This window comes from Bos javanicus, chromosome 25, assembly GCF_032452875.1.
Source record: "Bos javanicus breed banteng chromosome 25, ARS-OSU_banteng_1.0, whole genome shotgun sequence".
NCBI lineage: Eukaryota > Metazoa > Chordata > Mammalia > Artiodactyla > Bovidae > Bos > Bos javanicus.
The window spans coordinates 42,519,749-42,536,003 of NC_083892.1; the positions used below are offsets into that span (position 1 = coordinate 42,519,749).

Sequence of the window (16,255 nt, forward strand, 5' to 3'; positions counted from 1 at the left end):
CATCTGGACCCCGGTAATCACAGTCAGGTTGGTTAAGTACAAAGGGGATGGGGAGGGCAGTGAGAACGGGGGTGGGGGCCTCCTGCCTCTGCTGTTTCACCCCCAGTCCCCCGCTTTCCCCTGACTTTCTCCTCCTCAGTATCCTACCCGCGTATTGGGTTTTCTTGGCCCAGACACAACAGAAGGGATCATTAAGTTACTCAGTATTCAGTGGAATAGTCACGAAGTGACTTCAAGTGTAAAAAGAAATAAAACTGAAAATAAAATCCACCCAGACTATTAACATTTTGGATGAGGTTAGTGTCAGAGAAGATCCCTGGGCTCCTGGTAAAGGTCCCCCTGAAACTCTGGCTCTGGAAGGAGGGAGAAGAAGATGACCTTTGGTGAATGTGACCTAAGCCTGGTTTGTGTTTGACCAGCTCATTGATTTGATTATTGGTCATCATCACATTTTCTGAGCCCCGTTCTGCATCTGTTCGAGGTCCTCACAGGGCTCACAAGCTGGAGAGCTCACCGCAGTGTGCTTAAAGACTTAAGGGGTCCTGTTTGAGGCAGAAAATGGTGCAGGCAGAGCATGGGATCAAGAAAGGTGTCGTGGACCTGGTGAGTCTGAGCTTCAAGGGTGAGTTTGGCAGGGCCTGGCTCTGAGCAGGACTTAAATACACGATGAATGACTAAATGAATGAAAATGGAAATCTTCCCCCAAAAGAGCAAGACTGTCAGCTCTTCTGTAACTGAGTCCAATCTTGTCCTGCTCACCTCATGACAGGCCAATAAATTGAGAGATGAGTTCTTGGGGCAAGGAATAGTTACTTTATTCAGAAGCCCAGGACACTTGTCCCAGGACACATCTTGCCTGAGTTAGAATTCAGGCTTCCTTTATATTAATCCTCACAGGTGGTGGGGGAGGAAAGTCAAATATTTCCTCATTCTCATCAGGCTCCAGAGGGGATGTGTAAATGTCTGCCTCCCTGTCGTGATTCACAGGTGAGTCTGGTCATGAAGTTTCCTGTTAGTTAAACAAAGTTATTATTTTAGTTTGGTGCTCATTACCTGGGATGCAGGGCTCCCAGAGATGGGACTTTATGTACAAGCTTATAGGCAACATTCCTTTAGTGGTTAACTCCTAATAGGTAGGATACAAAGGGTCCTTCTCTAAGACGCTTTCAGGCCAAAGCTTGGAACTGCAGGGCACCCGGGGACAGCGGGAGAGGCCCCGCAGGGTGCCCACTCCACCCCCTCATGGCTGTCTTGCTGACTAAGCAGCTTGTGTCTTGACTCCCTGGGGGCACCTGTTTGCCCTTTTCTCTCGGACAGTGCTTGTTGTAAGGTATAGATTGGGCTGAGGCAGAGAAGGAGAGACAACCTCAACAGAAGTAGGTGACCTTTTTTCAGGCAAGGAGGGGCGTCAGTTGGCCTAGTGACCAGGCTGAGCCTGAGAGGGATCAGGGAGGCTTCATATTTAAAGGGAGGTTTGTAGAAGCGATAAGGGAAACGTTAGTCAGGCGGGATGTTTTGGGTATTCTTTAGTTGAGATGGCATTTGCAGTTGGGCAGGGGGTGATCAATCCTCTGGACAAGGGGTGACAAGTCCCAGGTAGATGCAACCAGCCTGGAGCATCAGGGCAGGACCTAAAGTTTGGTTTTGTTTTCCCCGAAGTTAGATCACTCAGCAATGGCCTCTGAGACTGCTGTTTCCTTTTCTAGGTCCAAAGACTCTTTCACTCATCAGAAGCAACACTCACCTGTGCCCCTCCCTGATCAGGCCCAAGCAAACCAGCTGCCCTCACCTGAAAGGGTGTTAGTCTCTCAATCATGTCCCTGTGACCCCATGGACTGCAGCCCACCAGGCTCCTTTGTCCATGGGATTTTCCAGGTAAGAATACTGGAGTGGGTTGTCATTTCCTTCTCCAGGGGATCTTCTCGACTCAGAGATTAAACCCAGGTCTCCTACATTACACGTGTATTCTTAACATCTGAACCACCAGGGACATGCATAAGAAACTGCTACCTCCCAAAACTGGGGTCAGAAGGCTGGGCGTGTGGTTCAGGCTCTACAAGGCATTTCACATCCTCCTAGTATCTCCTCTTGTCTCCCTAAGAAGCTCTTACATCTCAGGACACCTCTAACCAATACCCTCTTTTGGTGGGAGCTAGTGCTCAGTGGTTAACATTTTCAGCCCAGAGAGACACAGCCTGTGCTTTAGACCATGGCAAACCCTCCCAGCTAGCCCCAGTCCATCCAAATTTATCCTGTTCCTCAGATCCCATGGCCAACAGGCAGTCCCTGAGTCTGTTCAGTGGACAAGCTCCCACAGTGTCCAGCGCTGAGGCTCCTCCCACCCCCGTGTCCCCTCAGCCCTGCACAATGAGCCTGCACTCCTGGGAATGGAGGGCCCTCTGTGTGCTTCTTCTGGGGCTGCTGCTGGGCCTTCTTCCTCCTTCAACCAGAGCAGGGAGCTGGTTCGGGCAGGCCCTTGAGTAGGGGGAGGATTGGGTAGGGGGAGGAGGGGACGAGCGGTCAGTCCCTCCGACTCCTGTGGGCTGGGCCCTGCGGGAGGAGGTGCTGGGGGCTGAGAGCGGGCTTGGCCTGCTCAGTGGTCAGGACTCGGGGCGCATTCGGGGGAGGCTGAACCTACTGGGGAGTGGTGACAGTGTTATGGTGACAAGCTGTTTCCATCTCTGTATGAGCTGGCCCGGTTCACCAAATTCTCCCAAAACTAACACCCATATATAAACACTCTTCCTCTGGCAACAGGGTGTGGGCTGAGTGTTTTCCAGGAAACTCCTCACTAACCTCTGGGAAAGATTCTGACAGAGTCTCTGATGATGCAACAAATGTCCGCTTTGGTTCGGAATCAACAAGGACTCACTGTTTGGCACACGGATGTCAATGCTATGTAGCAGCCTCGAAGGGAGGAGAGTGTGGGGGAGAAAGGACGCATGTGTGTGTTTGGCTGAACTGTTCCCCTTGGTGTTCACTTGAAACTGTCACAACACTGTTTGTTAATGGGCTACACCCCAAATACAAAGTAAAAGTTAAAAGAGAACAACATGTGACCAAACACTCACCAAAAGAAGACAATGGATGATCTGAACATTGGCTTCAAAGTGCATTTTGGTAACACAGAAAACTATAGTATTTTAAAATCCTAGTTTATGATTTAGAGTCTATGATATTTAGGTGACTGATCAATTGTTTAATACAGGCACTGATAAGAATACAAGCTAAAGGCTAAGCAGTTTTAATATCATAAATTTCACACTACAGTCTAAAGCCAGGGCACATAAGTCTATTTATCAGTCTCCCTCCCTCCAACTCCCTCTCTCTATAGTTTTAAGATTTGTGTCACCAGTGAGCTCACTCCAGCTCTCCTGCAACACACACCCTTCATTCTGTGGGAGAAGTGATAACACTTGTTTACACTAGTGTAAGTGAGGAGGTGATGCATGGTGACAGAAGGAAGGAGACTGGCGGGGGGCTCGGCCTGGCCTCGGCCTGGGGGCTTTGCCAGGATCCTCACTCCCTCTCTCACCGCTGACCATAAAAGGGGCCTGGAGAAGCCTGTGAGGAGCCCTGGCCAAGAAGCTTCATGCACGTCTCGCCATTTACATCGTGAGCATGAAGTTTTCTCAAAGATCTTCAAATTTCTGTCTTTTTCTGACTTTTTTAGTCTTCATTAGTCTTCTCACCAGGGGTGTCGTTAAGTAAATCAGCCTATATATTATTAATATTAACATATATCATTGATATATAAATATTATATTAAAATAATAATAGTACATAACATTTAATGTTTATTTACATTATATGTGCATACATCTATGTAGCATTATGTTATAATAAATTAAATTAATAAATATAAATAAACTAGCATGACAATATGAGTATATATTACTCCTCAGAGGCAGATCTTTGCCTTTTATGCAGTCAACTCTGCCTGCTGACCACATTTTGTTTGCCAGAAAAAATGAAGACTGAGGCCAGAGTGAAAAGTGAGGGGAAGGCAGGCAGAGAAGACCCAACCTGAAATTACAGGGAGGCATAATTGAATCACTCAAGTGAAACAAGAAGTGTGTTCCCAAGACCAGCCTGAAGTGAGGGGAGCGGATGCGACCCTGCACCCGGCCAGGCCTGTGGGCACCTTCTGGGGTGGGGTGAGCGGGAGGGAGCCTCCTCCGGGTGTCTCTCCGCAGGCTCCTCCGCGAGCCCGCTTGTCCTCCCCAGGCTCTGCTGAGACCTTTGTGCTTTGCCGCCAGGAGGCCCATTTCCTGCCCTCCACTGTTCTCCGCCTACCATCTCTCTTTCCTGGATTCTCTGGGCTGCTACCGGCCAGGCTGGAGACACAGGCATCAGAAGACCTTCCCCCAGCCCGTGAGCTGTCCTCGCCCGGCCCTCCTCCTTTAGCGCTGGGTTAACGGGGTGCCTGGTGTTCATTGCTGAGACTTTCCTTGCTCATAGTTTCCTTCATTCCTGATGGTGGGATGCGCAGGGCAACTAAACCCATTTCTGAATTTCCCTGAATGTGCATGCTAGATGAACCTAGTTTGCTTATAGCAGAATCATGTTGTTCTAAAGAAAGATTTTTATATTCCTATTGAAAACCACTGGAAAACCCCCAAACAGGAAATGGTGACACCTCAAAGTCATACTGTTACATGACAAAAGCAAGTTGTAAAACAGCACACATTATTTGATTAACTGAACTAAAAATGAACATATATTATCTGCGTGTAAATAAAATATATTTGAAAATGTTTTCTAAAAAGCTGGAGGAATATATACAAGTGAACCACAGATACTTTGATAAGGATGAAAGAGAAATTCTACTTTTACTCTAAATTATCCAGTTTCTTTTTGGGTGTACTTTTAACTCAGGAGGAACTTGAACGAGAGTGTATATTGTTTGCATTTAAATAAACAGTACATATGATTGTACAGAACCAGCTTAGAAGGGCTAGAGACAGAAAGAGCGCATGAGCAGCACAAACAGTGAAATGCTGGCTGCACGCTGCTGTGCCCTCCAGTCACTGGGTCATTCCCTGAACACTTGTTGGGTTTAAGGCAGCCTGGAAGTCAGTCACCTGGTCCAAGGCACGTCTGAATTGATGCCAAGCCCATAGTAAATACATATTTCAATTAGTAGCTCTCAGAGGTAGCAAAAGTACACTGTATTCTCTAAACTTATTTTGGCCTGTTCTATAATGGATTGTTCCATTAAAAACAAAACACTCAAACCAACATTAAAAACCACCCTTTTGGTGTACCTGAAAGCTTTTGCCATTTTAGAGCTTTCTCTTTTTCTGTCATCTCTTAAACATATAAAATAAATACAGTCAAGTCCCCTCAGGAGGGGCCACTCAGGGAGCTCTGGGCCTCAGTCGTTCCTAGGAATAAAAGTGGCAACGAGCATTTTTGCTCCAGAACTCTCAAGGCATTTTGGTGTGGGATAATCGGGACCCGTGGAAAGCATATGATAGCCTGATACTGTTTCTCACATCTGCCACAGTTCAGTGATTTTCAATATCTTACTTTTTGTAACCAAAGATTGAGAATGCTCAGGAGAGAGCATAAATATAACTACATACTCGTTATAAATAGCATATAAGTAGAAAGTATAGTCAGATGTGAGTCTAACTTAGCTTAATATCCTAGTTCCTGTGGCTCTCAGTCCATAAGGCTCAGACTACATTCCTCGGGCACCTCTGCAGATTGGACAGTAGGTGGCGCTTTCAGCGTGTTTGGAACAGTTCACGGGCTTTGGCTTGTTTACTTGCTTTTTAACTGTTTTACCACAATTGCACAGAAAACAGAGTAATTTGGTACATAAGTGTATGAAGTCCAGATCAATGTCATGGGAGCAATTCCAGAAGAACACAAAGCCATATAACTGGATTTGTAGGAAGCATTTACAAATATCCACAGAAAAGACTTTACCTCTCCGTAGATCCAAACTGAAAACAGAAAGTGAAAGTCACTCAGTCGTGTCCGACTCTTTGCGATCCCTTAGACTGTAGCCCGCCAGGCTCCTCTGCCCATGGAATTCTCCAGGCAAGAACACTGGAGTGAGTTGCCATTCTCTTCTCTAGAGAACCATCCCAACTCAAATTATCCAGTAATAAAACGCTTTTAGGGTCTGTGTCACAAATGCTCCTCACTACTTTGATTCCTGGTAATGACAGAATCTCAGGTCGACCCGGGACCTGCCCTAAAGTAGTTTGTGTCCTGTAACCCTGGTCCACATAGACTTTAGTTCAGTTTTCTTGTTTGGAAACAATTTGACGTAGCTTGCTCACAAGCGAAAAACAAACTACTATACCTTAAAATGTTCCAGTAGAGCACAGTCAAGTGCTCTTGATTCTAGGAACTTCAAAGGATGTTTTTAAGCCTTGTCAGCCACCAGCTTCTCTTGATTCTGAAAGCTGGGTTTACTAGGGACCGGCAGCAGTGGAAGTGTGATGAAATCACTGCAGCGGTGTTGTGCTTCAAAGCACAGGGTCTGTACAGACTAGGAACAAAGATAAAATATTCTGAAGGGGTGAATCCAGGGCATTTACTCTTATCTGAACAAAAGCTTGTGCACAGATGCATTTTATGCATCACCAGGGAGGGCACAGGCTTCCCGGGCTCTCCAAATCCCTCAGGTTAAGAGCTCCTGGCCAGGGAGTGAAAGAAAGCAAAGGCAGCCCTTCCCTCTTCCCCATTCCGACCTCTGGTCCCATGAGAGGGACGGTGGACGCTCAGCGCGCTGTCCCAGCCGCAGGGCTGCCAGAGGAGTTACAGGAGCAGACTTGCCCAATGGCTCCGCTGCTTCCTGCCTGCTGCCGGGCCTTGTGAGAAGGCCCCAAGGAGATCTAGGAAAAGCAAAGGGGAGTCCAACTCAGCAGAGCAGCCCCGAAGCACAGGGAGTTAAAGAAACAGGAAGCACGAGTCAGGTCAAGGAAGGACCCCTTTGTGAAGGCTGCGCTGATAACGGGTGTGGCTGAAGCATCACTCTCCAAGCACATGGGGCTCTGCGTCTGCAGGCACTTCCAGTTTGCCTCACCATGAGAGGCGCCTGCTTGTCAGAAGGCAGATCTTTTCTACCATCAATAAACTGTCTTTTCCCCGCTGTCAGCCCTGTAATCTGGCACTATATGTGCCTTGCTCCATTGGCTGCTAACACTTCTGTAAAAAGAGATCTAACTGTCAAGAGTTCAGAATTCCACGGGTCTGTGGAGTCCCGCCACCAATTCACTCCCCAGAGCTGTGTCTGAATCAAGTAAAAATGCTCATTATAGGCTTAGGATTGAAGATACTAAAGTGAGAACATAATAAATTTAGAACTTTTGGAAAGTCTGATTTTAAAAGTACTTGTTTATCTTTAAAGTCCAGTAATAAACATTTACTCTTGCTTGTCTTGTCTGAGGAATAAACGTGGAAAGATACTTAATGAAAAAAAGCTACAAAATCTGAGGCTTTGAAGAAGGGAATTAAAAGAGAATGGGTCTCATGAAGAGTAACTCCTTTCAGATGGAGAAGCTGAGAGGAGAAAGAAATTTATTTAAGACAAGATCTTAATATTAGAGCTTAATATTAGAGCTGAGGCCTTCTGCCATTTCGTCAAATTTGCTTTTCTGCATGCAGGGTCACCTTATACAGACTCGTACAGACACACAATACAGCTACCATCTCCACTGATACACAGAGGGGTGCCCTGGCCACCGCTTCAGACCACCTTGTGGGCACTCAGGATGCTCAGGACTCTGTCCTGTGTGTCCCTGGGAAGTGATTCCCAGGAGGTCCATCCACTGAGCCGAGTTTGTCTGTTTTCAAGCAGCCCTTTAAATCCCTGAGGCCAGCGCCCCTCTCTCACCGCATAAAATGTCCCCCCATGTGTCACTGCTCCTCATCAACATGGCTGCTGCTTTTATAATCAGTCTTCAGATATGGTCACCTGATTCTGTTATTTTTTATTATGCTGAAGTCAATCAAGTGTTTTATATCTTACTAGCATATTAATATGTCAGATTCAGAGAAATAATTCAAGTATGAAGTCAACTGATTATCCTCCTATCCATATGAAGTATATAAATATAATCTCTGGGAGTTGGTGAAGGACAGGGAAGCCTGGTGTGCTGCAGTCCATGGGGTCGGAAAGAGTTGGACATGACTGAGTGACTGAACAATGATAAAGTATTATCTCAATTGATAATGAATGTACAGTGCATAGGGAAAAGTGGGAGAAAAGTATTTTAAAACTTGGATCAAGCTTAGCTAATAAAATTAGCAGTTGCAAATGTTGTTTGAGGGAAGAACATAACGAATTATGAATTAGGAAATTTTCCTCTTATGTGAAAGGAAAACAGCAAAAGTCACAGAACATCCTCATGAGTAGATATATTTATTTATTTAGAAACTGCTTATTTTCTGTCAATCAATTTCCATTTTAAGAGTTTGTGGGGTTTCCATAATGGCTCATGGTAAAGAATCCTGCCAATGCAGGAGACATGAGTTCAATCCCTGGTCCAGGAAGATACCATGTGCCTTCAGAGGAACTAAGCCTGGGAACTACAACCATCAAGCCTGTGCTCCACAGCCTGGGGGCCACAGCTCCTGAGTCCACGCTCTGCCACCACTGAAGCCTGGGGTCCCTGGGGCCCACGCTCCATAACAAGAGAAGCCGCTGCAACAAGAAGGCCAGGCACCACAACCAGAGTGCTCCCTGCTCACCGCAACCAGAGCAAACCTGTGCAGCAGCAAGGACCCAGCACAGCCCCCACCCAAGAAAAGAGCCTGTGAAAGAATAGCTGAAGCCCACGCAGTGCTGTGCCTACCCATCCAGTGGCCTGAGCAGTGGGCGCTGCAGGCCAGCCTTCAGGGGGATCTGCGGAGTAGGCAGCGAGCTTGCTGCCCGCCTGTGGACTAGGCCAGCACCTCAGATCCAGTAGCGTTGCACTCAGCTGCTGAAGTGACCCATTCACGGTGAAGTCCTCCTTGGTCAGAGCTTGCTCAGCTGCCGCCTGCTCTTCCCTTTTAATCTCTTCAGAATCTGCAGATGTAGAGATCAGGCACGACCTCCCAAGAGTGTTCACAGGAAACGGTGCCGCGCACGGGCAGAACTTCCCGGGTGAGCATCCGCCAAGTCAGACCCACCGACAGCTCCCTGGTTGCCGGGAATGGGTCGTCTCCAGAGTGCAGAGGAGAGTCCGTGTCACACAGACCGATGGTAAGAAGTTCACATACATGCCTCTGGGAGAGGCCGGCGGTCAGCCCTGGGCTCGTAACCACCAGGAGTCTTGGCTCCTGGAAGCTGCCTGGGTCTGGTTAGTGGAGGCTCCAGGAGCGAAGCGGCTGACCAGAGGAGCGGCGGCAGCAAACTGCAGCTCAGCTCGCTGGCGAGGGTTCCTGGAGGACGCAGCAGGGACAGCAGCTGGGTTTTCAGTGGCAACGATGGCATGAGCTGCCTACAGAAGCTTCTCCCAGGTTCTCTTCGGATTCCTAGTGTAGACGCCGTCACTTTTCCTTCTGTAGATGTACTGCTCCGTTGGGAAGTAAAGGTCGGTGCCACCTAAGTGGGCCCCTGCTGCAAGGAACGTGATGACGTCGTCCTTCATTTGCCGGACATCAAGGACCGAGGATAGTGTAAAAGATTCACTTCCCGTTATGACAAGAATCCAGACAGTGCCCTATGGACCACTGTGTGGGTAGCGTGGGAAAAGCCTGAGAAGATGTTTTAGAGAAGCCAGATAATCTTTCTGATAAAACAAACTTGACTTTCATTCAGTTTGTAGAAATAACGCTGTGAGTTTTATTCTTTAGAGGTTTAAATTCTTTTATAATGTCTTGGCATTTCTGAGAAACTTATAATACATGTACAAGATTCAAGAACCTAGAAATATAAAATACTTCATATTACATTGTTCTTCCTACCGCCTCCCTTCTTGTCAAGGCCCTGCTGCTTCCACAGTCAGCCACGTGTTTTGTTTCTCAGGAATAGCTTCTGGAGGTTTATTTATTTTTTCTAAGTATTTATTTGGCTGTGCCCGCGGGACCTTTGCCATGGGAACTCTTAGCTGTGGCCTGTGGGTTCTAGTTTCCTGACAAGGTATTGAACTCAGGTCCCTACAATGAGAGTGCAGAGTCTTAGCCCCTGGATCAAGAGAGAAGGCCCAGAATGTCATTTTATGGATACACAAGCAACTATGAATATCTATTTCTTCTTCACCCCACATGTGGTGCTAATGGTAAAGAACCCACCTCCCTGTGCAGGAGACATAAGGGACTCAGATTCAATCCCTGGGTCTGGAAGATCCTCTGGAGCAGGAAATGGCAACCCACTCTAGTATCCCTGCCTGGAGCATCGCCATGGGCAGAGGAGCCCGGTGGGCTACAGTCCATAGTGTCACAAAGTGTGGGACGTGACTGAGTGACTGAGCACAACCACATTTAAAACCATACATGGTCACACAGTGTGCACAGTGTTTTATGGTATCTTGCTTATATTCAGCTGAGAATATCTTGGGGAATATTCTCTCTTGGGGCACTATTTTCCACAAATCAGTCCACTGAATAGATGATGTATTATAATATGCTTTACTGGTCCACATTGGAATAAACACTAATATAAAATGACATCTTGACATCACAATAAACAATGTAATGCATAACCTTAGCCTAATTTATTCCATTGCAGGAAAATGTATCAATTTCTAATGCATATGGAATTCCTACAAATCTAATGGATTTGTAGCCTGAAGTATTTCTAACTGAAATGTAGCATCTGATAGGATGTTGCTGGTAAACTAGTACGTTGCTGGATTCCCCGCCCCGCCCCCGAGGAGCTATGCAATGATCATTTCTCTTTCCTTAAGACTCAACCTCTCCTCTCCCAGATTTCTCCCTGATCTGTTTTTAAAAACATTCTCCAACCTCTTCTGCCCTTGTGACTTCTCTATAATCTGCTCCTCTTCTTAGCACTGTCCTTCATTCTCACGCCCTCATTGCCTGGCCTGGTCTCTACCTGCCATCTCAACATTGCCCATCATTGCTCCACCCACTCCCCTGGAGATGGTATCAGTACGGCCAGATGGTTGAGTATAGAAAAATGGTTCGTGGATGATATTGAATCACTGAGCCTGGATGAGAAGGAGACATCCACAGGGGAGTCTAAGGTAGCTGGGGAAGAAGGAGAATTTAGGTTTTATCTGTGGTCTTCACTCAGGGGAAGATGCTACAGGGCCCACCAGGGAAGGAGAAGTCAGAGTCAGAGGTTAATACTTGGGAGGTGGTGTCCAGAAATTCCAGCAGGAGCTCTGGAGAGAAGAGTGAGGGAGAGCGCCTGCTGTGAGGCTGCTGTGAGTGTCGGGCAGGGACACACACGGGGCAGCAGAGAAAGGAGCAGGAAGGTGATAACAGGCTTCCCAAGGGAGGGAGGGTGTCAGGTGATAGTGATGTGCACAGAGTTACACATGTCACGGAGATGAGGGAGGACGGAAAAGAGCCAGTGAGAGGGAGGGCGGATGCAACTAACACATCCTGTACGCTGTTTCCTGAGAGGCCAAGAGCAGAGGCCGAGAGAGAGGCTGAGCCAGAGCACAGGACACAGTGAAGGAGACATCAAAGTTGATAAATAAAAACATAGGTGTTCAAATCAAGATTGTGTTAAAACCCTCTTTTAAGGAATACAGTTGGGGTTTTAAGGAACTCCTTTTAAGGAATATAGAAATAAAATTGCAGGTGAGATGATATTAACTCTTAGATGGTGATTCACAAGAATGACTCCCCTGCCTAAAGAGTGACACCATCAGAAGCAGTTCTGTGCAGAGGAGAGCGGGGAGACGGCACAGCACAGTGGTGGAGACACATGGTCGATGGAGACTCTGGGCCTTCACGGGACGAGGGGGGTCCTGTAGACCCCATACGCCGGTGTGCTGAGAACATCGAGCAGGAGTTACTTGAGCCATTGAGAGTCACTGTACTTGAAGGGGTTTTTGTTTACATATAATTTTATTTCCTTTTGGCTGCCCTGGGTCTTCTTTGCTGCCTGCAGGCTCTCTCCACTTGTAGCGAGCAGGGCCTGTGCTCTAGTTGGGTGGTTGGGCTTCCCGCTTTGGTGGCTTCTCTTGCTGTGGAGCGCTGGGCTCTAGGATGCCTGGGCTCAGTCTTTGCGGTGTACAGACTTAATTTCTCTGTGGCATGAGGGATCTTCTGGGGACCAGAGATTGAACCGGTGTCCCCTGCACTGCTAGGTAGATTCTTAACCACTGGACCACCAGGGAAGCCCCTGTACTTGAAGTTTTCATTGGAGCTACCTAAAACATGATAAAAGTGATCTCAGCAAAAGGGGGAAGGAGCAGTGAGTGCACGGCCTGCCTTCCACCAAAGAGAGCCTGCTGGGTTTGCACAGACCCCTTTCCGTTTCTGAACCACACTTGCCTCTTTCTCCACCTAAAAACCACACATCTCTTAAATTCTCCAAGCAATCTTCCTAGTGGCTTTCTTCCATGGAAGTAGAATTTCTTTTTTTTTTTCTTTCTTTTTTTACTTTTATTTGCATTTATTTTTTGCAGCATGTATTCCCAAGCCATAACTTTTTGTTTCTTCAGTTTCTTTTTTTCTTCTTCTTTTTTTTTAAATTTTATTTTTAAACTTTACATAATTGTATTAGTTTTGCCAAATATAAAAATGAATCCGCCACAGGTATACATGTGTTCCCCATCCTAAACCCTCCTCCCTCCTCCCTCCCCATACCATCCATCTGGGTCATCCCAGTGCACTAGCCCCAAGCATCCAGTATCGTGCATCGAACCTGGACTGGTGACTCATTTCTTACATGATATTTTACATGTTTCAATGTCATTCTCCCAAATCTTCCCACCCTCTCCCTCTCCCACAGAGTCCATAGGACTGTTCTATACATCAGTGTCTCTTTTGCTGTCTCATACACTGGGTTATTGTTACCATCTTTCTAAATTCCATATATATGCGTTAGTATACTGTATTTATGTTTTTCCTTCTGGCTTACTTCACTCTGTATAATAGGCTCCAGTTTCATCCACCTCATTAGAACTGATTCAAATGTATCCTTTTTAATGGCTGAGTAATACTCCACTGTGTATATGTACCACAGCTTTCTTATCCATTCATCTGCTGATGGACAAGGAAGTAGAATTTCTACGCAAAAAATTCTATGCAATCTTTCTATGTGAATATCAGAAGAAGGTGAACATTTTGTTTGAGGTTATGGTTCTGGAAATTCAGAATTAAATATATTTCAGCTCACATTGGCCAAACATGCTATACCTGGCCTCAGCCTCCTGTATTTTAGTTGGCTCACTGGTGTCATTAAGGTCCTGGGATCCCTCTAGCCCCTCAACTACTTCATCCACCTCCTATGGCATGGCAAAAAGAAAAAAAAGGCTCTCTGGTACCATTAATATCCCTGTTGATTGCAGATCCTGTGATCTTGCTGGTGCCTTGACTTACTGCAGCTTCCTAAGTTCTTACCTAGGATTTGTTGGCATAAAGTTCAACCAGGAAAAGCAGAAAACAAAACCTGTTTTAATGTGTCTCTTGATATTTGGTTTTGTTTTTACATTTGCAAGAGCAAAACAGAGAAAATGAAGCAAAGGATACTTTCAAACATATGTGGTTAACTGATTTAGAATTACTGATTCAAAGAGTGTCTGTAAAAATAAAATGTGACTTCCACTCCCAGCTTTAAGAGGAACAGTATCTGAACTTCCTCACCTGGCACTGGTAATTAGAAAGCTGAACAAAATACTGGGAACAACTGTTTTCAGATCCTGGACAGCAGGCCATGCAGGACTAAGTTCCTAGAGTGAAGATGGATGCACAAATCCATCTGAAAACTCCTGGCTGTCTGCCTTCAGGCAATTTCCATGTTGCAGGTACAGGGAGGGGAACCCAGATGCAGCCCAGCAAAGCCCTGATCTGAGAACACAAGTGAGCCAGGGAGGTGCAGAAGGTGATATGTGTGGGGCAGGGCATCTAAAAGAGAGCTACTCAGACAGAAAGAATGATTACAAGTGCCTAATGAGCCCATTGAGTCTCTGTCATCTGATCACACGCAGGTGAAATTTCCCAAGGCTGGGCAGGAACAACTTTTGAGGAAAGAATTATTACTGGAGAGCTGTGCATTGAGTGGGATCAAATGCCATGATCTTAGTTTTCTGAATGTTGAGCTTTAAGCCAACTTTTTCACTCTCCTCTTTCACTTTCATCAAGAGGCTCTTTAGTTCCTCTTTACTTTCTGCCATAACAGTGGTGTCATCTGCATATCCGAGGTTATCGATATTTCTCCTGGCAATCTTGATCCCAGCTTGTGCTTCTTCCAGCCCAGCGTTTCTCATGATGTACTCCGCATATAAGTTAAATAAGCAGGGTGACGTACTCCTTTTCCTATTTGGAACCAGTCTGTTGTTCCATGTCCAGTTCTAACTGTTGCTTCCTACAGGTTTCTCAAGCGGCAGGTCAGGTGGTCTGGTATTCCCATCTCTTTCAGAATTTTCCACAGCTTGTTGTGATCCACACAGTCAAAGGCTTTGGCATAGTCAATAAAGCAGAAATAGATATTTTTCTGGAACTCTCTTGCTTTTTTGATGATCCAGTGGATGTTGGCAATTTGATCTCTGGTTCCTCTGCCTTTTCTAAAATCACCTTGGACATCAGGAAGTTCATGGTTCACGTATTGCTGAAGCCTGGCTTGGAGAATTTTGAGCATTACTTTACTAGCGTGTGAGATGAGTGCAATTGTGCGGTCGTTTGAGCATTCTTTGGCATTGCCTTTCTTTGGGATTGGAATGAACACTGACCTTTTCCATTCCTGTGGCCACTGCTGAGTTTTCCAAATTTTCTGACATATTGAGTGCAGCACTTTCACAGAATCATCTTTTAGGATTTGAAATAGCTCAACAAATAGATGGGGAAACAGTGGAAACAGTGGCTGACTTTATTTTGGGGGGCTCACAAATCACCGCAGATGGTGATTGCATCCATGAAATTGAAAGATGCTTACTCCTTGAAAGGAAAGTTATGACCAAACTAGACAGCATATTAAAAAGCAGAGACAGTAGTTTGCCAACAAAAGTCCGTCTAGTCAAAGCTATGGTTTTTCCAGTAGTCATGTATGGATGTGAGAGTTGGACTATAAAGAAAACTTAGCAGAGAAGAATTGATGCTTTTGGACTGTGGTGTTGGAGAAGACTCTTGAGAGTCCCTTGGACAGCAAGGAGATCCAACCAGTCCATCCTAAAGGAGATCAGTCCTGGGTGTTCACTGGAAGGACTGATGCTGAAGCTGAAACTCCAATACTTTGGCCACTTGATGTGAAGAGCTGACTCATTGGAAAAGCCTCTGATGCTGGGAGGGATTGGGGGCAGGAAGACAAGGGGACGACAGAGGATGAGATGGTTGGATGGCATCACCGATTCAATGAACATGAGTTTGGGTGAACTCAGGGAGCCTGGTGCACTGCGGTTCATGGGGTTGCAAAGAGTTGGACACGACTGAGCAACTGAAATGAACTGAACTGAATGCATTGAATAATGTGCAACATTCATGTGAGGCGGAGAATCCTCACCAGCCAGAGTGAAGAAACCTCCTTGAATATATGGGGCATTCAACTGAGATGGAAAATGCAAATATTAGAGCTGAAACTAAAAAAAAAAAGAGAGAGAGAGAGAGATGAAACTAATCACAAGCCTTAAAATAAAGGGCACATAGAATTCTACTAACAAACCTTAGCAATAATCCTCAAACGTGTCTGTTATGAAGGTAATCATTTCCTACCAGGAAAAAGCAAAATTAACACTTTCAGGAATCATACAAAGAAAACAAGCCAAAAGACATTTCTATCACCCAGGAAACTTCAAGACACTTAGGGGTCCTGTGTCAGACAAGAGGTCCGAAGTATATTTCATATTACCTCATACCCACCCACAAAAATGAATATAAACCCCTTTATATACACTGCAAATATACGAGAATATTCAAGAAATTGACTACTTTCTGGAAAAATATGAATTCTCAAGACCAATATTTAAAGCAGCTGTAACAAAAGAAAAATAAGCAAGGAAGGCTATAAAATAAAATTTTTTTCAAGAATTACTTCTGAAAATCATGTGAAGGCTATGCAAGAAAAGAACAACTGACTACAAAAGCACCACATAATTTTAGAGAATCAAGAATAGACGAACAGAAGAAATCTGTATTTTGTGAACATAATTTAACCCTGATAGGAGTCGGACACAAC

General features: G+C 45.7%; 1 pseudogene; it reads right to left on the bottom strand.

The window, feature by feature from the left end:
* Nucleotides 1–7,562: 7,562 nt before the first annotated feature.
* Nucleotides 7,563–12,712, bottom strand: LOC133238865 (small ribosomal subunit protein uS2-like; annotated as a pseudogene).
* Between the last annotated feature and the right edge of the window lie 3,543 nt (nucleotides 12,713–16,255).